The 24,749-nt window shown below is 45.8% G+C and overlaps 1 long non-coding RNA gene across 1 annotated transcript; it reads right to left on the reverse strand.

Annotated features, from left to right (window-relative positions):
- Positions 1-4,111: 4,111 nt before the first annotated feature.
- Positions 4,112-24,509, reverse strand: LOC130157738 (uncharacterized). The gene is made up of 4 exons (XR_008825003.1): positions 24,322-24,509; positions 23,080-23,347; positions 16,762-20,465; positions 4,112-13,019 (listed from the first exon to the last, which is right to left on the reverse strand). It is a non-coding gene; the product is annotated as an uncharacterized LOC130157738 (long non-coding RNA).
- Between the last annotated feature and the right edge of the window lie 240 nt (positions 24,510-24,749).

The following is a 24,749-nucleotide window of genomic DNA, read 5'->3' on the forward strand; positions in this document are numbered from 1 at the left end:
CAGGTATCAAGTCAGGAAAGATTTTTCTTGCAATCAGTTTGGCAGAAACTGTTCGATTTTTTTTCTCTGTTTTTTGCCTTACATTATAGAAATGATGCTGCACTGTCTGTTTCTTCAGACAATCTTGATTCATGTTTGTGACCATCCTGAATGCTGCCATAGGGCTCATTTTCCCAGCTGATGGCTGCGATTACCTCTCTTGGATTCTCCCACTAGAGGGGCTGCCTCACTCCCTTTCATCGGGGTTCCAAACATTCACTGCTCATCTCCTCAGCCTGTAAATCCCCATCCTTCCCACCACTGCCATTCAACAGATGGATATTGATATCCGTCTCCGATTGATCCAGGGAGGTCACTGCTGTCATCAGTTTAATGAATTTCCAAGTGAGTGTCTTCATCTTTTCTCCCACATAGGCACGTCTGGGACAGTGAAGAGTAAATCCCTATCAGTGTCTCAAGACTGGCTCATTTTTCCCTCCCAGATCCCTGCTTTAACCTCTCTTTTGCTGTCATGGCTGGAAAAAGCACTCAACAGAGGTTAGACTGCTGCTGCGCTGACATTACTGCCTCACACCACCCAAATGTTTTCATGGCATGCTTTCCTCTCTGTACATCTTGGTCTAGCGTCATGTTGTAGGCTCTCTGGGGGTCTTCTGATCCTGGTGGGTGACTGAGGTTGTTGGTAACTTGCAGTGGGCTGCTCCCCACCTGCAGGTCTCAGACTTGAGGGGCAGAACCACCCCACAGACAGCAGGCAGACAGTGAGAGACAGGAGGATGCCCAGAGCCCAGAGGCTCCCTGGCCCTGTGCCTCACCCCTATCCTGCTGCCTGCTCTCAGAAACCTCTCTAATCTCCTGCCAAGCCTTCCTTGTCCGTTTTCCTGACACCCCCCTCACTTTGTGGACCACATGGCCTTGACCACTTTGTTCTGCCCACGGGTTCTCAGCACGTCTCTGGCACAACTCTGCACCCAGCACAACCTGCCCTTGTAAGCACCTAGAAAAGCCCTGGGTGGGCACACAGCTGCATGGGCAACACTGTAGAAGCAAAACACTCTTTCCAAAACTGAGACCTGAAACCAAATTTGAGAAGCAGGCTTGAAAAATTAAATTGGCAGTTTAACCATTTGTATTTATTTATGATTTTATTGCATTTCTCACCATGGGCAGAAGAACTGGATGATTTTTTCTGCTCACCTGCCTATATTCTGCTTAAGATTCTGTTCCATTTTCTTGATGTAGTCTAAGCTACAGTATGTCCTTTTTTTCAGAACATCATCTCTTTCCCTCTGCAAAATCTTATCTGGGTAGATTTCAAGAAGCTGCTATGTTGTCTGGGATTTATAGATGTGTGATAAACCCACTTAACCAAACAAAAAGGATACTCCATACATGTACAGTCACATACAGTCACACTGACTCTCTCTCATCGGTGGCTATTTTGCATCCTCGGTTCCTGCATCCCCATGATAACATGCACCCTACTGCTGTATAAAATGCACACCAGGCAGCCAATGCCTTCTGGAAAGTCTTGGACTTGTACATGGGCTGTTGTTCTATTCATGAACGTATGTCTGATGCTTCCCAGAAACTGCAGTTAAGGACACGTGCTGACATTGCTAGGGTAGTCCCTAAAGGCAAACACAATAGTCCATATGGTAAATTCTCCTGTTGCACCTTACTTTCATAAGTTTAGTGAATTTTGTGATGCACAGATTGGCTGACACATGAATTTCACATCTGAGAAAGAGGGAAGATACTGCACACAGGACAGATGACCTTTAATGTATATTTCAGAGTTTTTCCTCTGCATTTCCTGTGTAATGGAAAAGTTTTAATTATTTAATCTGTTTACAGTTTTCCAATAAGACCACTAGCAAAGGCAAAATCAGTGAAGCTATGAAAATCAACATTAAGCGCTAAAATCTGTTTCTGTCAGCTGGCAGGAAGCAAGAAACCCAGTTCTTGATGACTGCCTAATCTTTGACAAGCAGCGTGAGGATGAATCAACCTTTGCATGCCTCACTATTCAAATGTATCCCTGCAAAGTCAACACATGGATAAAAGAGGGAAAAGTCTCATCGCGTTCAAGCACCCACAAGGTGGTGCCATGCAATAATTTTAAGAGGAAACACTCCACCAAGGTGTTAGAGATCGAGATCCAGCTCCCCTTACGAATTACCACCTATTGCAGTAGCAACTTGTTTTTCTAAATCACAAGCCAAACACCACCCCAACAACAACTTGCAGTCAATCAGTCCAAAGGATTGTATCAAGGATTTCTGGCTGCTGCCTCGGGTCCCCTCCAACCTCTTCCCTGTTGCAGGGTTGTGTTCCACCTCCGTGAGCAGCCCTAGGGACTTTCCTCCACATGAGATGGCTCTGGAGCATAATAAATCTCACATCAAGACTGCTTCCCTATCAGCACACCTCTGCGTTAAATAAAGATCACCTTTAACCTCGTGGCCCCCAAACATGCAGCTTAGTTTGCTTTGGATAGGCTAATAGGCACGGGAAAAGTCCCTAGCAAGGGTAACTGTCAGCCCTGTGGTAATTCCACTTCCCATACAGCTGCTTGTCCTTTCTGCATCATCATCTCTTGCTCACAGGACAAACACTGTCCTCCATTAGTGACAGACTCAGGGTAACCGAGTCAACAGAGTGAAGAGTAGGAACCCCTCATTTCAGTATTAGCAGGACATCGCCAGCTATACACCACATCAGTTTTCCCACTCACATGGAGATGACCAGCCTAATTCTAGCAGGTCTTGGGTGAACAGGAGATTTTTGAGGACTCCGGAGCTTCCTGCCTGTGTCAGCTTCAGATAGGTGGCTTAGAAGTGTACCTCTCCCTCAGACCCAGCCTGAATCCCTTGCTCTAGCAAAGATCCCCTTGAGATCAGGGTGAGCTTTTGTAGGGTTCAGCTGGTTGTTCCTAACCTGCAGGTTATCTCCACCCCTTCAGGCCCCATTCTTTGCTGAATGTCAAACTGTCTGCAAGACCGGTAACTTCTAAATCATGTAAACAACGTATGTTGACCAGACATTAAAACTGAGGATGCATACTGACTGTCCGCATAAACACAACCACCAGATTAACAGAGCAAGAAGTCTTTCACAAAGAATTACATCTCTTTTTGCAGCTCTTTAACAGCTTAAGTTGCTTTCTTCCCCAGTCAAACTCATCGCAACACTAGTCACAATTCTAATGGAATTCAGATGATAATCCAGCTGAGAGTCTTGATAGCACCTCTGCCTGTGGCTGTTCTTGGCGCTGTGGCCTGGAGGAATGCAGAGGAAAATTGTATTAGCCTGTCTTCCAAAGGCAAGGAATTAAAACTTGTGAACATTGCTATCTAAAATGTGTCAGTGAATCATATGTTTACCGTTAAGCAACTGCCAGAACAACACAGGTAAATGAGCAGGGAAATGGTTGTTTATAGCCTCAGCTACTCCTAGTTGCTGTTTACTGGTGGAGTGCCATAAAGACAAAGGAGAATAAAATGGAAGATGGGAAAGAGTCCCTAAAGCTGACACTCAAATGAAGTGTGGGGAGTCACATACCACAGGGAAACGTATTCTTGTCCTCTCTTTTGTTATCACTTCTATAAAGAACCATAAAATCATGAAGAGCAGGGTGACGATAAATACCATACAAGCGTTTATTGCACTTTCTTGTAGGAGAACAAGAAATGAAACTAGCAATTAGCAACCTCTCCACAAGCAGGAGGATGTGGCTCTTCATACATGGCAAGAAATCTGTAAAATGCCTTGCCAGAGGAGACTGTAGATGCAAATCTTTACAGAGGCACAAAAAGGTACTGGAAAGCTTCGTGGAGGGAAAGAACCCATGAGGGGCTTTTGACAGCAGCTCCTCACTCAGAAAGCCTGTAAGCTGCTGGGTAGGAGGAAGGCAGGCAGCACAGAGAGACATTATTTATTCTGGACCGCTTGGTGGTGGTGAGGCCACACCTGGGCTGCTGTGTCCAGCCTTGGATCCCCTTCCCAGGTCAAGGGGAATGTGGGGAAACCGGCCGGGCCCAGTGGGGGCTGCTCGTGTGTGCAGGGGCCCACAGGACATGCCCCTGCGGGGAGGTGGAGGGAGCTGGGCTTGCTTAGGCCGGGGAGGGGTGCCTGGGAGGTGGGCTAGTCGTGGCCTGCCACCCCCACTGGGGAGATACAGAGGCGGCAGAGACAAAAAGTTCTCAGCCGTAGTGGGCAATACAATAGGTGGTGGTGACAGTTCGCTGTTTGGGGGGCCCAGGCTGGGCTTTAGGGAAAATTTTTTTCACCAGGAGACCTGCAGAGGGGACTTCCAGCCAACATTTCCATGATTCTGTATCAGTTTCAAACCTGAATACTTGCATTCTGCAGACCCCCAGGAAGTGGTGGGGACTTTGAGACAAAACCTAGAGAGAGCAAATATATCTAATAGGGTAGCTGGGGGCATGTCCTTCTTATTATCCCCTGTTTTGTACTGACACCGTTACGGGTTTTCAGTGAGACAGTCTGTTATTTATGCACCTCATTAAAAGGACCGTTCTCAGTGTCACTGGGATGACACTGTTCTTTATTTGTATTTTAACAGAAGCGATGCAGTCACATCATGTTCCAGTAAATAGGCCCTGACCTCCAACAGTAGCTGCGTGCGACATAGATGAGGACCTGCTGGGAAGCCGGGTGCCTGTTGTCTCAGCCTCCCCTGGCCAGGCATTCACAGGCTATTTTGAGCCCTGGTCCACTTCCAGTTCAGCATGAATGAACTTGTCAAGCCACGGCCCTAAAGCAGCTCACTATTCCCAGCATTAACATTATGTTCATAAAATACAGGGGTACCAATCGGAGTGCCTAACTCTCACGCTAGCTGAGACAGAGAGCAAAATGGCCAACACGTTCCCAAAGCCTCCAAGGCAGGAGAAATGAGCACAGGCTGGCTGGGGGATAAAAGCAGAAGCTACCAGACAAGCGAACATGAGAGCAGCACGTCAGCCTACGGGCTGCCAACTTTTTTTAAGCGTTTGGGCTTCCTGAGAAGTATTTCAACATAGAACAGCAAGTGAGATCCAGGGTTATGCTGGGGGAGCTCCTTCCAGCCACAGGGCGCATCATGAGACTCTGTTTGCTGAGGGAAGTATAACAAGTGAGGGAAAAAGGGCAAAACAGCATGATATGAAGAGTTTGGTAAGGAACGTACGTAAGGACAAAGATATACAGTGGAAAGAGAAGGCCATTTTTGTTTGATAAAAAAGGGAACAGCAAAGGAGATATGTACAGAAGGAATAACACCACCCTCCCCATGACCTTGCTGTGGGTGAATAATTTCTCCCAAGCCTGTAGGGAGTTGCCCCTCACATTTTGTAGAACATTTCTGTGGTTTAACCATCCTTCAGACTCACTGATAGGACTAAATAGAGCTCATCTGTAACTTCTTGGTGATGATTTTGTGGACTCCTGCTCATCAGCAAAAAAGAAGATATCATACGTTCCCTTTACTGTCTGTTAGGATGGGACCTATTTCTGTCCAAAGCGTCTCAACCAATTTCAGATAACAGTGTCCTGGAGATTAAATGCTTCATAACCCTGGAACATCCCAGACCTTTCCTTATGTACCTTCCTCAGCCTGACTGAGTGAGATGTTAGAATATGGGCAAGGCAGGGAGCTTTTCAGAGGAAAATATTCATGGGAAAATATAGGGAAAATGGGGAATCTCCCTGCTTCTTCTGCTGTGACTGGTGCAGAACAGCTTTTGGCATATTTGATAGGAAGTTTTTTCTCCACCCAGGTTTTATATTACCTAGTATTTGTATTGTTTGAGATTACCCTACATTTCTCTGACATCCTGTAGGAAGGGAGTTTCCTGGGTGTTATGCTTTATTTGGATTCATCTCAGGAGGACAGATGAGCTCAAGTTAAAGAGCCTGCACCCATAATTTGAAGATATGATGATTTTGGACCTGAGGTTCCTCTGGCCAAGCAGCCCTGCTCTAGATCAAATGTTAGGTTTCCTTAATGTCCTGTGATGCTAGGATCTGAGGGCTTTGAGCCTGCTTCTACATTAATGTGTCATTCCTTTTTATTGCAGCTTTCTTGTGCTAGTGCAGAAACTTTAATGGAGGAGCCACAGGCTACCACTTGCAGCCACAGTCCTGCTGTTTAAGGAGCAATCAATCAGAGAGCAGAGGAACATCACAGCTCATATTCTGGACAGGCAGGCTCTTCAAAATGTTTTCCAAGAAAATTATCTGCACAGAGTTCTGTACAAATCTAATTCCACCCCATTAACCAATAGCTTATAACCAGCCCAGAAAAAAATCAGGTATAATAGCCCTATGACAAATGTGCTAGCACTTAGCCAATTCATTTCTCTACCTACTAAATGAATGCTTTAAACCCAAGAGCCTCACCCCTTTAACCTCCCTGGTTAATGTTTCCAGATGACATGCCAAACGTATCCATTTTATAAAGCCACATTAAAATTAGAGATGGGAAAAGTCTGGTGGGTCATCTTGGTTAAGCAGGATTGTTCCATAAAGCATAATACTGAAATTGTATTAACAAAGCTTCAAGAGCTTTTTGACATGAAAAGGACCGATGCTCATTTTTCATTTTGCTCTAACCAACTTGCTTCTTACCTGCATCTCTGCTCAGAGCCCCGGTTTTGTATTGGGTACCACTGTACATACATAGAAGAGAAAGGTGGGCCGTGTGCCAGCAACCCTGCCCGATAAGACAACAGAGGTGCTACCTCACAGATCAGCCATGCTCGAAGTAGTGGGTCAGAGCTGAGTGACATGCTTGGCAGCGTGTGTAGCGCGCAACATCGGTCTAATGCTCACAGAGTTTTCCCCAGAACTTATGACAGAAGAATTTTAGGAAGGAATTTATAGGATGACCTTGAAGGTGATGTCATGGTGTTTTAAATGGAGAGGCTCCTTTGCTGCACGGTACAGAGTATGAAGAACATCTAGTCAATGTGACTGTTGTCCTTCGTGAAATGAAGACATCTGGACTGCATAAAAAGAGGCCACAAAAGGCCTTAGAGGCAATAGTAAAAAATTTGGGTTTGGTGTTGCTGACAGAGGAGTTTGCAAAGTAGTGGCAGGGGGTGGGGGTGGTGCCGGAGTGATGTGGTCACCCCTTTTGTCCTCTTCAGTGCTCTGCATCCTACCCAACTGAGTCACGCTCTCTCTGTCAAATATGCCTCAGCAGGCTGTTCTTTTGAGTAGCCTCTTAGATGGGTTCTGATGTTCCCACTCAAACTATGAAGGTTTTACCTTATTCCAAATCAAACAAACTCACCGGACATAAGAATTGCTGTTGCTGTGTCAAACCATACAGCCTACTATCCTGTCCCAAACAGTGCCAAAAAGCCCCCAGATGCCAGGGGAGGGTTTAAAAGAATAAGCTGGTGTATGCACACCCTCTCTGAACTTGTTTCCATCACTGCTTACAGCAACAGAAAGGACCAAAGACACTCAGGGATGAAGAGGGTAGATCAGTCACCCTGCTGTGGCTATGCAAAAACCCAGGGGTGTTGCAAGGAGCCTGCAAGCGGGTTTCTCTCAACCTGTCCCACACTGTAGCCTCTCTGCTCCTTAGCTTTTCATCAGCATGTCAGAAGTCTGTGAAAAGCTGGAATCAGGAGTGATCCCCATCCTGAACGTATAAGGGAAGTGGGCTATTCAAAACCATTGAGGCTGTCAGATTTACAACCTAGGAAAGTCACTTGGAAATAGGAGAGCAGCTCCTGAGACCCTGGGCAGTTTTAATCAAAGTCAGAGGCTGGGCACACTTAAGGGAGAATTGCAAATCAGAGGGTGAGAATGGAATACTCCTTAAAAAGAAAATGTATCACAAATATTAGGTTCGCCTAGGAAGACTGTAGAATCTTTTCCATTTAGGTTATTTGAAATATGTTTAGGATGATCTGAAGTACTTGTTCCTGCCTCAGCCTAGGAAGTGGAGGTTGGTGATGCCCTGAGCTGCCTTCTGACCCTTCATTATCTGAGTCTCTGGTATCAAATACTAATTTTTTGTGTCAACCAGATGTCATTGAGAAAATGAACTTGATTTTTTTTTTTTTCCCCTGGAGTCCTTAATACCCTGTGGCAGCTGATGCCACCAAAACATTTTTATTGCACTCTGCTGTGGGGATTCATGGTCAACCGTTTTGAGTGCACGCTGCCCTCACTAAACTTAGATGGACAAATGTTTACCTGCAGCACAGCACAGGCAACGTAGCTGCAGGCTCCTCTTTATTTATAGCTCACTAGCACAGGCAAGCTGCAGTCTGCCTAGCTTTGGTCACCTGCTCCTATCTGAGGTTAACGCACGAGTAAGCAGTAACTTCCTAAAGGCTAAACTGTATTTGCAGAAAAGATCGCTTTATCCCAGTCACTGCTACAGACAGATATAAAGTAATCCCTCCAGACATCTGAAGGCTAAGCCTGCTTATCTGACGGTGTGAGGTCAGACAAACTGATAGGGGTATGTGTTTATGATAGCAATTGCAATTGCTTTGCAAATAGACGTCCCTCAAAGGGTTTCTTCAAAATACTGACAAGTCAAAATACAGATCCTTGAGAAAATTAGGGTTTTAATAATATATCATCTCTGATCAGGATGCTTTTAATCACCCAAACACAAAATAGCTGTAAGATATTTTCTTAGAGAGCTCAAGCTTATCAGATGTCATCTTGCAGGGTTAAGTTGATTAGTGCAATGGTTAGGAAGGAAACTCTCCCCACCAGGCACGGTTAGTACCCGCTGGTAGCCCAGGTCTTACCCAGCCTCCGTGGCTGGGCACAAGCTGTGGTGGACCCAGAGCGAAGCGTGGGCTGACAGGTGCTCACGTCCAGTCAGCTGCTGCCTTTCTCAATTAAAGAGCTGGGTGATCCCTGCCTTCCCCTGCATCAGGCCACCCAGCTCTCTGTGGAGGGAAGTACCCACAATCTGTCCCAGCATCAAATGTGGCTGACCTTGGCCTGTGGGTTCCAGATTTGCTGGGGAACAACCAAAGGGGAAACAGATGGACAAACAGCATGAGAGTATAAGCTTCGTTTCCTTAGAAAACCAGGCTAAACTGTCCTTCTTGGTTCAGAATAGCAAATGCAGACAGCCATGCTTGCTACAGCCTCAGGTCTCTTTTGGCTTCAAAACCATGAAAGCCCTATGAATTATTGCCATACCTGCCACTCCTGGCTATGGCAACTGAACTGCTCTTCTCCACAAATTCTGGTTGCATTGTCCAGAACTCTGCTCCAGGGCATATCTTATCATGTGGTTGACCTCCTCCTCTCCTCCTTCCCCACCATCCTCACCTGACTCCAGCCCTGAAGATCGCAGCCACTCTGCTTCTCCATCACAGAGAGGGATCGCCTCTGAGATAAAGCAACTCAGTCATAGCTGGAATATAACTGTGCATTATGTTGTAGCCAAGCACTGCACACACGTAACAAGCACCACAGGTTTTTTGCAATAATAAATATTGATAATGTATGTAATATAATAATTAATTATGCAATAAAAATTCATCACAATATGACAGAATCACAGAAGATCTTGAGTTGGAAGGGACCCATAAGAATCACCGAGTCCAGCTTTCTCGGAGGAGAGTCCTAGCAGGACTGGCTAACACCAAAGCAAAGATTAGCACACTCCCTGCCATCCTCAGGCTTGGGGGCTTTGGGCTACAGCTGCCAGTTTGTATTGGGACAGGACCGAGGAGATCCAGTTTGTACTGGGACAGGGCCTAGTCCATACTGGGATGGGACCTATCAAAGTGCAGTAAACTCAACAGCCTTAATGGTTAATATCACAAGCAGGAAAATACAATTTTTCGGAAAGAAGAAACTCTGAACACTAACATCTTTAATATTTAAATGGAAGGCCTTTACAAACTTGCATCATCCTAGTCTCTTCCATTCAAGTGCTCTGTGCTTTTCCCAATAGAATCACGTGGTGACATTATAAACATGGGATCAAAATGCAGGTTTCTCCCAGGTAAAAGGTGTCAGTGAACCAGCCAGTGACCTCTCTGCTGGAGAAAACTGGAACTGCTTAGATGCCAGCCACAGGCACCAAGAGAACAGAGCTACAAGCTGCCCAAGAGCTCAAACACGATACCAGATTTCTGAATGAGAACAACTCCCATGAGCAGTTTCATGAAAGAGATAGTGAGTAATGTATCTGGGACCAGTACAGCATCGAGACATGGAAAATTATGGCTTTTAAGTAACCAGTCAGCCACCTTGCACCTGCATTATCTTGTCCAATTGTTTCTGATTTTCCACAACCATGATACTGGTTTTGCTTCATGAGCAATATAGTGGCAGGACTCTGCAGAACTGGTTGTATATATTCCTGCAACAATTTCTCCAGCAAAATCAGCCACAAAATGTCATAAAGAGAGGAATCTAGTATCTCATTGACCTGAAGTAGCCTGGGCTTCCCTATGGGCATTAGCTCCTACCAGCCCCTAAACCATGCAAATTCACCAATAGCATCTGGCCTTTAGAGCAGAGCAGCAGGCTGGTCAGTAAGACAAGGGGTGTAGGTAGAGAAATGTCCCAGGTTCACAGCAGCTTATAAGGTGAAGTGGATTCAGTAAGAGAGGAAAAGGGAGAGGAGTCTATCCGTAGGTGGCAGACACTGGAAGAGAGAGGCAGCCAAGTTAGGCAGGGAGCACATTTTGGAGCAGGTTGATGGGCCTCCCTTTCAAAAAAACTAGGCTCAGGCCTAAGAGTTACAGATTGCTGCACAATTTGTGCCACACCAAGGAATGTAGGTTTTAAGAGGGTCCTTCAAAACAGGTGCTTCCCTGGCTCCCTGGAAGCAGTATTCTGGCTGCCAGGTCCCTGCAGCAACTAATACATGCACTTGGCCTGGGGTCTCCCAGTTCTCCCTGTCCCCAGCAGAGCTGCCTTCCAGTCTTGGGCAGAGCCAGTTTCAGTGGGCTGAGCGGAGGCAGAGGAACCAGTGTGAAGCTGTGATGGCTCATCCTCATCAGAACAGACAGGAGCAGTCCTGTGACCAGCTGAAGGGATAAGGCAACTTGGTTCATTATTTCTCTTCTGTGTGCATGTGGAAGCAATGCAAACCCTGGCATAACCCTGGACTATGCTATTCATCATAAGTCACTTGATGGTGGGATGTGGCAACCAGCCTTCTTACAGTCACCGTCGTTTCATCTTCCCTGTAAACATCTGCAAATTATCCTCCTTCAAATCCTGCCTTTAAACTTCTCTTTGCTGGGATGCCAACAAGAACTGTGGCTCACCCCATAGCCTCTGATGTGATCTGCCCTTATCTCATTCTCTTATTTTTTAATTCCTTTTGCTTCCCTCTCTGAAATAAAGGATTCTAGATCTCAGTATGATTATTGAATGCTGTTTACTCCCAATCTGTGTTGTTTTCATTTCCATACCTGCAAATACAAGCTACTGTTGGAGCCCAGTCTGAAAGAAAATATCCCAGCATGTGATCGGCAACTGCAGCATGCTCAGCTCTTGTTTCTAAATCCTGTTTCCCAGCAATTCTTCAGGGAATCAATTCACACTGATTAAATGTGCCAGTATATTTCATTGTATGTGGAGGATCTGCAGATCATCCTTCAGAAAAGTGGAAGCATGAAAAAGTAACTGAGTAACTAAGAGCAGTTTACTGCACGGTGCAAACTGCAATTACACTTTGAAATGGTTAAAACCGAGCTCTAGGTAAGAGATACCTCAGTGACTCCTGTACTCTTTAATCCGTTTGCAGCCAGCAGTTGATAGCATTTGGATAAACATCTGCTGAAAGTGTGAATGAGAGCCACCAAATTCATGAGTGCAAGACTTCTTTCAGGGTTTCCCAAGATTTATGATCACTCTCAGACTCCAAGGTCTGAGATTGCTGCTGACCCTGTTTCTTCAAGCCAATATTTATTTTCTCTCTCTGGAGGGTGAGTCTTGAGTTGGGAAGATTTCCATTAGTACAACTGACAAGGTTACTAAGCCCGGCTCCCTAGGCTGCCCAGCTGACGAGATGGCTCAGAGGGCCTTGGTGTAGCTCTTGAACTGGATCAAGCTGGCAGCCCCATGTTTTTGTGGCAGGCAAGCACCAGTCCTGCTCTACAGCAGCAAGGTCTGGCTGGTCATGTAGGATCCATCTCACTGGCCCAATGCAAGCCACCTGGGTTTGGTATCAGGATCCTGTAACCCAACAAGCTGGATATGTTTCAGGAATTTTTCTAAGAACTCACGTTTTCACATTTTATCCAGATCCCAGGAGCCTCTCACTGCACAGAAAACCCAAACAAAACAAACAGTCCAAGAACAGACAGCTCTCTTTTTGTACCCCCAAAATGCCACTCGGCATTCTACTACCCTCTTGCCTAGAAGACAAGCACCATGTTGTCCTCACAGAGGTTTTTTTGGCCAGTGTGCCACAAGCAGGTTTGACAGGACTGGAGATTGCAGCCTCTTATTGGAAATCAAATGAAAAGCCCAGCCAAAGCCAGTAGTGACTAATCCATTCTAATAATTACTTATGGGACAGATGATGATGATTTTCAGAACCTAATATTCCCTGCAAACTGCTGTCACTGAAAACACTGCAAATTTGTCAGTGTGCCCTCCATATAGGTCCCAGATTTCTTTGCTTCTTCCCTTTCCCATTCCAAACCAGTATCACCCTGTGTTTTTCAAAAAGCATATTTTTAGCTCCTCTGAGAGGAAAAAAGGGGCTAATAGTGTGAGATTTTTCCACTGTACAGGTAACAGAAATTATAGCGTGCAGCTGGGATTGCTCCCCTCACATGGAACTGGCAATCATTCCCTACCGATATTTTCTGCCAGTTAATTAAAAAGTGCTGTCTCCCTGGAGGGCTGTCCACACAAGGCCTTTTGGCTCAAATTTTCCAGGTGGTTTAGTTCCACTTCTGGGATCATGATGGGGGCCACCGGCATGGATGCTGACTGCAGACAACGTCAATCACAAGCTTGGGCTGAGAATCATTCCCCGCTCAAAGTGATTCAGGCTAGGAGAGAAAAGGAACGGGGGAAGGTTACAACTACAATAAAAATCAGCATCTAAAGACCAAATCTGTGCCTCAGTGTCAGCACCCGGCTGAATTATTAAAGCTGAAATTATCTTCCGAGGCTGATTTTCCTTTCCTTGCTTGTGTTAGTGGATCCTGCCTAGCAACAGAGGTGACCTCTCGAGGTTGCTTCTAGCAGCGTTTGCTCGCTGTCTGCGGCTCCTTCCTATCGGAATGAGTATAGCCAGTTTCTCTCTTCTCGTCAGTATCATCCTCCAATTGCTATGTGACAGCCCTGTTTTGTGGCATTTCAAGTTATAAACACTGTCAAGGAAGATTTAAATCCCCCAGAAAACAATTCATCTTTAAATAAAAATAAGTATCTATGAATCACACATTTTAAAAATAAGCACTTATCAGAATTCACACTGTTTCGGGGTAGGAAAAGCTTCTGTTTGCCTCTAACAAAATCAGGGTAACTGTGACAGAAATGTTTGGTTTCTTTAAGGCTTTCTTCCCTCAGCTTCAAGAAAGGATAAAGCCTAGACCACTATGGTACCAGACAGTCCCAGCTGTTTTCTCTGCTTCTCTCTTCCAAATCAGGGTGGATTTAATCTAAGCTCTTAATTATAGACACCATTCTAAAAACTGTTCCCTGCTAAAATAAGGTATCAATTATGCACAGCTCCTCTGTGGTACCGGGCATGCGGTGAGTTAATCTGTTCCCTCACATCTGGCACTGGCCCCCACTGCCTTGCAAATCCCTGCCTGCAGACTACTCCCTCCTGGGAATGGATTAACCCCTTTCTCACTAGCATCTCAACTGTTTTGAAGGCTATATTCAAGTATATTCACAATCACAACCTGAAACGTTTCACTTTCAGCTTCCAGGTCCCAGTGGGGGCCTCAGAGGGCAGGGTCAAGGCTGAAAACAGGAAAGAGGTGGAAAATGCCTGTGAACGAAGCTGGGAGTTGATTTCTTCTATGCCCGCCAAAGTGCAAGGTGGTGTGCAGTGCAGGTCCCAAGACTGCATTCACAGCAAGTGCAGGAGACAGGAGAAATAAACTGCACCTACTCATCACATCTTATCACATATGCTTCTTCTGTACTTTGAAGGGATGTTTATTCCCAACTTATTTGCCTGGATGTAAGCCAATCCTTTACCTCCCTTCTGCTTCAATATATGAGTTTGTATAGAAAAAAAAAAAAAGTTGAGATGGGTTTGTGCCATCACACAGAACACAAAGGGTGATTTGCTTGTAGGACCAACAGCAAAGCCTTCGCATTCTACCAGCCTTTTTCTTGCTGTAGACTCATTCGAGTGCCTTGTGGAGACCTCCTCCCCTGTTCGTCAGAGCACAGGTGGCCTCCTTTTCCCTCCCAGCCAGAGCTCAGTCTTGCTACAGCTCCAACAGTTATATGTAAAACTAACAGGAGAGTAACATCAGAAAATTATTTCCTATATTTATTTCCCTTTCCACTTGACATATACTGGTTTCTAGAAATGAAGAAAAAGACCAGTGTTCATTGGAAAGCTGAATCCTGCTCAGCTGGTAGGAAAGAATTCCTCAGTGCTGTGGGTCTCAGTTTGAGAGCTGCTGTCATGAGCCAAAAATTGATTTCTAAACCACACTGTCTCATGTTGAATATTTATAATTCTACAATGCTTTTTTAGAAAGGAGAGATCACATAGCTTAGCTCAGGCTCAAATGACTCCACAAAAAGCAAAGCAGCAGGGAATCAAGCACACCATGCTCAGCGAGGAGGCACAATCTGTAAGAAACTCTCAAAGTTTGATTGAGGCAAGAAAATCATTGTGTTATGATACTACAGTGAGATATGCATGAAAGGCTTCTTTCATAAGGTGGTCATCTGCCTTAATGTAGTGCCTCAGGCTATTTTGAAATGGTTTATATACACAGTTGTTTCAGCTCACTGTTTGCTCAGTTTGTTTACTTTAAGCAGCGGTGTCAACACAAATTTCTCTAGGTTTCAATTTCATTTACGTTTCTAAGCCTCGTCCCAGCTTTACCTAGATTCCTGTGTTCAACAGCCAACTCAGAGCTGGAGCTTGCCACTGCCTACACGCAAATGAAAGATCAGATTGCAGGTGTGGGGCAAAGAACTGAGGAATAGATAAAACAAACAAGCTGCAGTAGCAGTAATTTAATAGCTAAAACAAGGGCTAAGGAGCATTTGCCCTGAAGTGTGATGAGTCAATGTAGACAGAGCTATGCCACACAAAAAAACCCCAAACAACAAAACAACCCTCCCAGGTTACCCAGAATAAAACCCCAGGAATAATGAAGTCTTGATTAGCTTAAAATGATCATTTAGCAACCATCTCTTGTTGGTCTCAATTGTGTCTGCTGACGTTTTGCTCACAGGCGTACTCAGTGAGTCATGGCACACTACCCCCCACCCCGTCCGAGTTCCACCACGTTCATTTTTCTGGAGCTAATGACAACTATTAGTAACTGTGAGCGAGCACAGATGCAAGTATGTGGGCTGCCCGTGGACTGCTGTATGGCAATTTACCATGGCTTATGTATGCATCACTGTCCTAGAAGTTCAGGATGTAAGCAGGAACGTGATGCTTCATATGCTATCTTCAGAACCCGGGGGGTAATTAACAACCACAGAAAACTCACCTGCCTGACAAATGGTTCAACTCTGCTGTCAGTTACTTAGCAGGTGCTGAAGTGAATTTGCCAGAGAAAGCTTTTCCTGGTGTTTCAGACAGATTTTGACCTATTTATTTTTAATCCATCTCTTGGCTCTGTCATTTTGCTCTTCTGCCCCTAGTTCTGAGCTGCTCCATTTGCTTCATCAGCTGCCATTCTTTTGTGTGCAAGCATCACTGGATTTATCTTGTTTGCTTGCTATTTTGGGGGAAGGAGTACTGCACTGTTCTGTTCCTTTGGGAGCTGCCCACAAGAAGTCTTCCAAACATTTGCTCAGGACTTACACAACTTGGGAGAAGCCAGCTAGTTCCCTTTGCTCACAAGCAGTTACGCTGTCTGCACACTGTGAGGTTCTGAGTTTGCTTCTCAGCTTGAGGTAGCAAGAAAAAAAAGCACAACAGACAAACCCCAAATCCCAGCAGTTTTGACTACCAGATTTTATCTGGTAGGGGAGGAAAAGTACAGAAGGGCTCTGAGATTACTGCCAAATTGGTACTGGGGTGTCAGGAACAGGTCAATCAAGTACCAAGTTTAAAAGCATCCCAGTCCTTGTGATGTGCTTGTTCTTGATTTAGTTTGTTCTCAACTAACATTGGATCTCCCCAAAGTGAATTAGAAACTGCCAAGCATGTGCATGATTTTTTAGGCAAAAATCTGCAAGGAATTGGAATGAGATCAGACATGTTTCTCTTGCTAACTGATGAGATTTGAACCCAAGATTCCACCAGACTGAGGTCAGTATGTTTCCATGGAGAAAGGTCCTACTAAATTATAATAGCTGAATTTTTAAAAAAACAAGAATTAGGAAATGCCAGCAGAAGTGCTGTACTGTGAGAAGTTCAAATTAACCTGTTCTTATCATCCACTTCCTCAGTTAGTGATGTCATTTTAATTCTAAAATACAGTCACGGTCCCGAGGGCACTAAAATGCATTAATTGCATGACCAGCCTCACCTGAGGCCTCCACCCACACTCCCTGCCACAGGCTCCAGGGCTCCATTTAACCTCTGGGCCGAGCAGTTGTTTGGATCCTGCCTGAGCTGTGCTGCAGCCTTACCTTTGGGATGGACTGTGGACCTCTGCTGCACGTAGTTTTTCTCCTGGATGGGTCTCTCAGGTGCATGTTACAGTTTGTCTCTGGTCTTCTTGCTCCTGCATGGAGTCTGGACCTGGTTTGTCACATGCTGTGTCTGGGGCTGTTGGTGGACCCTGCTACCAGCGTCTGTCCCTGCTTGCTGCGTTTAGGTCTTGTGGGACTGTGCTCCATCGGTGCTTGTGTTGGGATTGCCTTTGGCTCCTGGCTTACCCGCCATTTGGCAACAGCAGGCCATTGCTGTTCCCTGGCAAATATTCTGGAGTTAAACCTGCCCTTATTTAAGTTTTTGAAAGAAGCCAGTTCCATGTGGCACCCTTCGCCGAGATATCCAGCCACCTGTGGCATTCCATCTTCACTCATGCAGAGCTGTCTATGCATATTTGCAAAAAATGAGTCCCATGAGGAATGTACCTAGTTGTAGCTTACAGCTCCTCCTTTTTATTTTAGGAACAGGTTTATATGGATCCCTTCTGTTGTCTGCTACAGGTTTCTTCGTATCTATCTACTCATCTCTCTGGGGTTTGCTTTTTGAATGCTGTTGAGTTAGTGGATGCAGGGGTGGCTGGTTTGTGTAAGTAAGCATGGGCTGGGCATTCCTGCCATCTCTCTGCACAGGGTGAATTTGGAGCCTGTTGGTGTCCTAAGCTCTAATAAACCGCAGGGTATGCTTGGACGTGCAGTGACCACATGTTCTCAGTGCTCCTCCTTCCAGACCTGCAACATTAACCTCACTAACTGGCCCACAAAGAAGCTATCTTGATAGCCTACCCAAGACCATACTGCCCGTGACAGAGCAGCTTTTCAACAGCATTGTGCCTGCAAAGGTGACATCTGACAGAGCCCAACACACAGCTCTCCTGCTGATGCTTTCCCAGGTTTGCAGACCTTACAGCAGTATTTCTTCATTAATGTTGCCTATTAACCCTCATCTGGCCGTGCTGGTATCTTCTTCTTACTGCTACCTTCTCTTTGTCACTATATGATTAATGTATCTGAACACAACAGGAAGAAGCACAACACACCTTTTCAGGTATACTATGGTCATTCCTGTTCACAGCTTAGCATAAGGTTGAGACTGGTTTTCACGGCGTGGTTTTCAAGGGCTAAGATATAGCATTTGATTGGTTAGTTCAGTCTAATGAGTCTTTTCAAACCAGTCTAGATTTTAACAGGGCACCTGTAAAAGTATGTTTGCTTTTTGCTGGTTAGATATTCACGAAGGGATGATTGCTTCATCTAGCCTCCCACATTCCAGGCTGAGGCTGGACTATGAGCTAAGTCCCTGTTGCCTAAGTTGCTCTGAAATGAATGGGAGTGAGGCACCTACATGATGCCTTTTAAAAATCTGTCTAAACACTGTAATAATAATAATAATTAGCTGTCACATTAACAGATGCCTAGAAGCTTGACTAATAATGATGCAACAGCAGTAATGATGGAATACTCTTCCATGCTTTATTGGCAAATTACTGGGTTTTGTTTGCTTTGTTCCTGCTTTGTGCCCCCTCAGAAAGAGTGTCCAACTCTTCCGTTAAAGCCCTCCTCTTTCAGAACCTAGCCTGCTGTGCCTTCAGCCCCACGCTCTGTAGGGTGTACAGGTCCCATACCAAGTTGCCACTGCTGTAGCTCAGCTCCCTGCTGAGGTACCGTTGATGCCCTGTTGTCTGCCTGTGATGTGCTTGTTGATGCATAATCATCTGTGAAGGCCAACTCCCCCTTGCATCATGTCCTGCAAGTCTAGGAAGAAAGCTTGCTCATCTCTGCCAAATGTGAGCAATCTGTATGTGTAGTCCCAGTGAAATAATAAAACTGAATCAGGCATGTTGTGGGTTGCTTACATGCATGCTGTTCTACAGTTTTGTGGGCGCACCTGAGTTTAACACTGTAGCTCCTTACTCTTCTTGCTTCCACCCATTTCACTGGCTTATGAATGACTCGGGCTACCTTTATCAGCAAGTTCCTTGCTAGCCTAACTGGCAGCCTGTCCTGTGTAAGGCCAATCACATGTGCTGAATAATTATATTATTTGTCGGATCAGCAAGTGACCACATGAAAGCCCTCAAGCACCCCTCCCTTGGGCTCTCAGTCAAACTGGAGCCTGAACAGCACAACAATTCAAGACTTTGCACAGGGCAAGGTGCTCCAGCTAGTTTGTTTTGCCTCTCCTGTACTCCTAATTAGTATCTATGCAGCAAGGATTGCACTACTTAGCTCAGCAAAGTACTTTAAAATCTTTACGCGCATGATACTGTGTAAGTACAGTCTCATCACTTCACATTACAAGGTAAGAACTGCAAATAGCATCCAGCTTTTTGTTACTGCTGTACCCAGGAAGGAAAGAAATGCTTTCTCACATCTGTGGTGGTGTCAGTAATGCCCTGGAATAAACAATGTATCATCTCTCCTAGTTTGTCCCCAAGGCAAATACATAATTGTTTACTCAGCTGTACAGCTTATCTCAGAGTTGACAGCCTTCTCGCAGACCTCTAAAGCGTTTGCAGAAAGGGTGCTTGGCATTTTCTGTTTCATCAGATGTGGGCTTCTCTCACAAGTTTCACTTGTTGAAACACACTGTGCCTTAAGGAAGGGGGTGCCACCCATGTGCCAGGCTGCTGGACAGAAAACTGGGTTTGAAGGCTGCCTTCTCAAGGCTTCTTTATCCTGATGACTGGTTTTAAACATGGACACACACCTGCTGAGCTCTCCTCCTGGTTTTACATGCACCTTGCCTTTACAGGAGTTTTTGACTACAACCAAGTATTATTAGGTTGTCAAGATCACAAAACAAGCCTTGCCCCGCTGCCCCCCTTTTCAGTGGTATGGATGAAGGTATTTCTTGGGTAGGCTTCCACGCCCTGTTCCCTTGCATGTCTGGTCTCTCCCTTTTATGTGTGCCACTTGTTTCTTCCCCCAGGCTTTGCTTGCCTTTTGCTCTCTGCTCCCTCTGAATTGAGCATCTTTGATAAATGTCTTTGGGTATGTATCTATGTACAAAAGAGAGTAGTAAGTCTAGAGTGGGACTGACTCTTTCCCTTTAAATAGGCTTACCTCTGGCACACAAAATCCTGCCTCCTGAGCAGGGGGTGGTACAGTTAAAAGACTGATAGCAATATTGAATCAGCACCAAAACCTTCAAGGAAACAAGCTGGGAAACCCCACCCAGAGCTCTAGGAACAGCGAATGAAAAAGACTGATAATGCTACAAAGATTATTTTTTTTTCCCCTTGCACTCCTGTCTGTGAAGTGACAATTGTAATCCCCAGTTCCCTCTCTTGGTAAGTGCAATCACAAAAAGAAACAGTCACAGTAATTCCCTTGGGCCTCAGGTGTGTATATGTAATATTTCCAAGCTAGTAGACTCCTTTGATTATATCAAAAAATGGTGAACCAGTGTAGCCGTTAGTGTCCTATTCTGTATGTGCTCTGAATATCTCTGTGTGGGGCCCTTTCTAGCCCAATCTGTCTTTGTTCTCATCCAGTGCTCACAAACAATAGGGACAGCCCAGACTGTTTGATGAAGTCCACGTGCATCGGAGTAGCTGCTCTCCCCCAGAATGTTTATCTCGTCTCCTGGCAGACAGCTGTTGTGATGTTTTTCTGTGCCAAAGGAGTGGTTCCAGCTTCACCTCCTCAGCTAAGGATGAAAGCTCACTTGAAATCACTTCCTGCAAAATACAGGGGAGTTGGCAGCTGGATCATTGCTGGCCCTGTTCAGCTGGGTCAGTGCAGCACTGCCCCATTGCATCTTCCCCCCACTCACATGCATGTGCATCAGATGGAGACTTTGCCTGGAGGAAGTGGCATAATCAGATGGCTATTATCCCTGTGTTGGACACTGGATAAAATCTCCCCCAAATAAAAGATCTGAAAACTTGTAAGATCTTGCAGAGCACTGCCACTGTACAGCAATTTGTGAGACAGCAGCAAAGGAAAGCAGAAGCATGCAGCTGTCATACAGGTAGCCTGTCCTCCAAGTCTCTGATGATCCTTCTGAGCAGGACCAGGTTTCTAAGCATTTTCCAGGAAGGAGGGATGGAGTAACCCTGTCCCTTGGCAAGATAAGGGGGTTATGGGAGCCTGTTTACAGAAAGAATAATAATCAGCCTGACCCTTTACAGGAGACCACAACCTGAAATCTCTCCTCATTTCAGTAATTGTCCTCTCTTGTGGAAAACTGAAAAAAGAAGGCCTATCAATGCAACAAAACCTGCAAGATCACCATCCCATCTTTGATATGTTTGTATCACCACCCATCCTACTTAGCAACCTTGCTTTCTTTGCTAGGGAACAGCAGTGAGTCCTGCTCACTGCAATACTGATTGGCTTCAGGGTGATTTGTGTCCCTCTGCAGGCCTCCCTGAACTGTGCTGTTCACAACGATGACTCTTCGTTTCTGCAGGAGAGCGCTGCATGTTCCCTGGCATTGGGCCTGCTACTGTCTCTGTTCCTGACATCTTAATAATGGCATGTGAATTCTGAGTCCCTCTAAGTTCTTTCTTTGATATGGCTCCTGGGTGCTTTGGGTTTTACACTTAAACAACTTTTAAAATCTGGCTAACAGCTACTAGGTATGGTGACAGGGTAATGAGACCAGCTCTGCCATTACGGAGAGGGCATTGAGGGACCTCCTCATCACTGATCATCATCTTCCGATGTCAAGATTAACTGCATAAATAATTTTCCCTGGCAAAATACAGCCATCTGAAAAGGTGGCTGTAAATGGTGTTTGTGCCCATGTCAGCTTTCAGGTAAGTCAAAAGCAGTAGGTGTCAGCTTGTGAGGGAAAATGAAAGGTAATTAATTTTTTCGTGTGTCAGTAGGCTTACTTTTGAGAATGAAGCTGCAGGCTGTACCATCTCCACTGGAAAAACACAAGCTTATCAGTAGCCACTGCACTGTCAAATAACAAAAGCAGCTAGGGATGAACCCAGCCTTTGATGTGAGGCAAAGCTGAGAAGGCATAGAGGGGGTATCTAAGAGTCAAGCTGCCTCTCAGAGAGATCACAGACTGTAAGTCTGGCCCTATATTTCAGCTGCCTCCTCTCTGCTGCCAGAAATCCCAGGCATGGGAGAAACAGCAATGGAAAATGCCACTAGATTGTTGTCCCACCTCAGGCATGCCTGGTTTGGTAGGCTCAGCTTTGCCACATAGGAATCCAAAAGCATACTGGAAAATTAATAGTGGTTCCAGAGGCCAAGTAGGAGGAAAAACCACTAAGCTGTAACATTTTCTCTTTAAAGAGAGAAGGTCTGCACAAGCATCCCCCCCAGCCCTGACACTAATTCAGTGGGATGTACCCAGGTCCTGCTGAATTCCACTTAAGTTTTGTCAGAGGCTTTAATTAGATCAATATGTTAGTGTCCGAGTTTCATTGCACAATTCTTTGAGATTGTGATTAATTCCTCACTCACCTAATTTTCTCTGAAACGCTTCCGATAGTTGCTCACAGTGCTGGAAAATGGATTTAGACAGTACAAATATTAAAGGTGAGCCTCACTAAGGCTGCTGGATGCAGGCATGTTCCCTCTCTCTGGTTTGTTAAGTTCCAGATCTAACACAGCCTTTTCTGCTCAGTAGGGCTGCACAGAGGACTGGCTCTTCAAGAGTCATTTGGGCTATTGTGATATCAATCAGCTGTGGAAAAGGCCCAGGGTCTTCCCAAATACTGACTTAAGAAGTAAAGGATCAGACTGCTGACTGTACTGCATTTCTCTGTGTCAGAGGAGGATTAATTAACATTTTCAGGCTGCTTTGAAAATGAAGAATGCCATGCAGTATGATATTGCTGTTCCTGTTTTTCACCCTGTAGCTGATAGGAAGATTGTCCCTTACAAACTAATTGGAAATTGCTTTTGGTGTTTTTCAGCGGAGCTGCTGCAGCCTGCTCCTTCATTCTAATAAACGTGCCCTACTTCACCCTCCCCTGTCCCCCTTCCTCTAAGCTCCTCTGCAAGGGAAATAAAAACATCAGTCCCTGGCACCATCTGTCCAGCACAGGCTAATCCATTCTCTGCTTGTCTCATGGTCAATTTGGTTTCTTTCTGATTGGTACAGCTACCCTTCCTATTGCTCAGAATTAAATTGCATTCATAGGTTTGTGCTTTGCTTTATTTTCATGGTAAAATTATTATGACTATTGCAATGTTCAGACATACGTCCCCTTCATATGCCCAGACTGGAGAACAGCACTTAAGCAAACATACAACCACACTGTAAGGCAGGTAGCATTGCTCTACCCATTTTACAGAAGGAAAATGAGGCAGAAAGAACAGACTTACCCAGTGATGTATGCATGCCTCAGCAGCAGAGCTAAGCAGAGAGCTCACAGGTCCCTGGATAAGACCCAGTCACTGATATCAACGAAAGCACCATTGCTTCACCTCTTTTTCCTCTTGTTTTGGCCCTTTTTACAGTGATCTCTGTGGCAGCTTTGTAACGATGATTAAGATGCGGACCTTCATGTAGCTCCTGTGACGAGACTGAGCAGATCCATCGGGGCCAAAGCTCACAGTTACTTAGGGAGGCACAACAGGAGATCAGGTCAATCTGTTAACAAACAGGGCATGTTAGACCAGTTATGTCCTCCATTTGCTGGTGGTAAATGGGGCCCTAGGTGCAGTCTTTATGCGTGCCTTCCAATATTCTTGGCACTTCTGTTGTCCCCATGCAATTAACTGAGAGGTGATTGCTGTCTTGACAAGACTGCTCTGACACTTTTCGCTTCCTTTGCATGATCTAAAAAGAGGTTGATGACAGGTTCAGGATCAGGCCAGAGCTGACCATACTGAAGAGATCTGATTTTTTGGAGGTCTGCCCAAAGCAAACAGCAGTTTTCAACATATCAATGTTGACCCGTTGCTGACTGTCTAGCCTCATGCAGGCGGTTGTGTACCCCTCTGCCTAGCTATTTCTAACTGTAAAAGACAGAATCCCTGCAAGACGCAGCTGAAGAACAGCTGGGTATATAAGTATGTGCTGCCTGCCATGCATTCACAGAGATGTCCCTTTGCCTTTTGAAGTAAAATGACAGAAGAGTCCTGCTGAGCCATTCCTTCCTTCAGTTACTGCAGCTCCTCTGGTGAGACTACACAGATAAACCCAGGAATCTCCATACATGAGAAATATACTTTCTCTACCATGGGTGTGCTCTTGTTAAACAGAAATCCTTAAAATGGCAATGGCTTGCCCTGCAGAAGGAAAAAACCCACCCCTTTTCAGGTCTTTTTCATACCAACAGCTCAAAAGTATTTTTTCCATTGTATTGGCCAAGACCACTATTTATCTGCCAAGGATACAATCTGTGTGCGAGCACTGAACCATTAAAACTGGCAGGGAATTGGTAACACATAACCAATGGCCAAGAAGGGCTACAAACACTTTTTCTTCCCTGATCTTTCATCTCCATCATGGGCAATATTTTAACGTGTCACACAAAGATTTCAACTCGAGCGGCCTGGCACACTGCAGGTGCTATCAGTCATAGCTTCACTGAGGTGGAGATGCGGCTGATGGCCACCTACCTCAGTGTCCTTCCTCACCTCAAACCCTGACAGGGCTTGTGGCATGAAGCCTGCTGCCAGGGCAGGCCCAGTTCCCTGGGCGAGCAGGGGCCTGGGGCGGAGGGCAGGCCCAGTTCTCTGGGCGAGCAGGGGCCTGGGGCCTGGGACGGAGGGCAGGCAAGCAGGAGCCTGGGGCGGAGGGTGGGCCCAGCGAGCAGGGGCCTGGGGCGGAAGGCAGGCGAGCAGAAGCCTGGGGCGGAGGGGGGGCCAGCGAGCAGGGGCCTGGGGCGGACGGCAGGCCTGCAGGCGCGACTCCCTCCCCTTTGAAGGCGGGAGGCCCGGTCGGCGCGGCACACCCGGCCGGGCTCCGGCGTTCGGCTGCCGCAGCAAGAGGTGTGCGCCAGTGACAGAGCCTGCTGTCAGGGCTGCTGGGGGAAGGCGGCCCGGCC

This window comes from Falco biarmicus, chromosome 12 (assembly GCF_023638135.1).
Source record: "Falco biarmicus isolate bFalBia1 chromosome 12, bFalBia1.pri, whole genome shotgun sequence".
NCBI classification, from domain to species: Eukaryota; Metazoa; Chordata; class Aves; order Falconiformes; family Falconidae; genus Falco; species Falco biarmicus.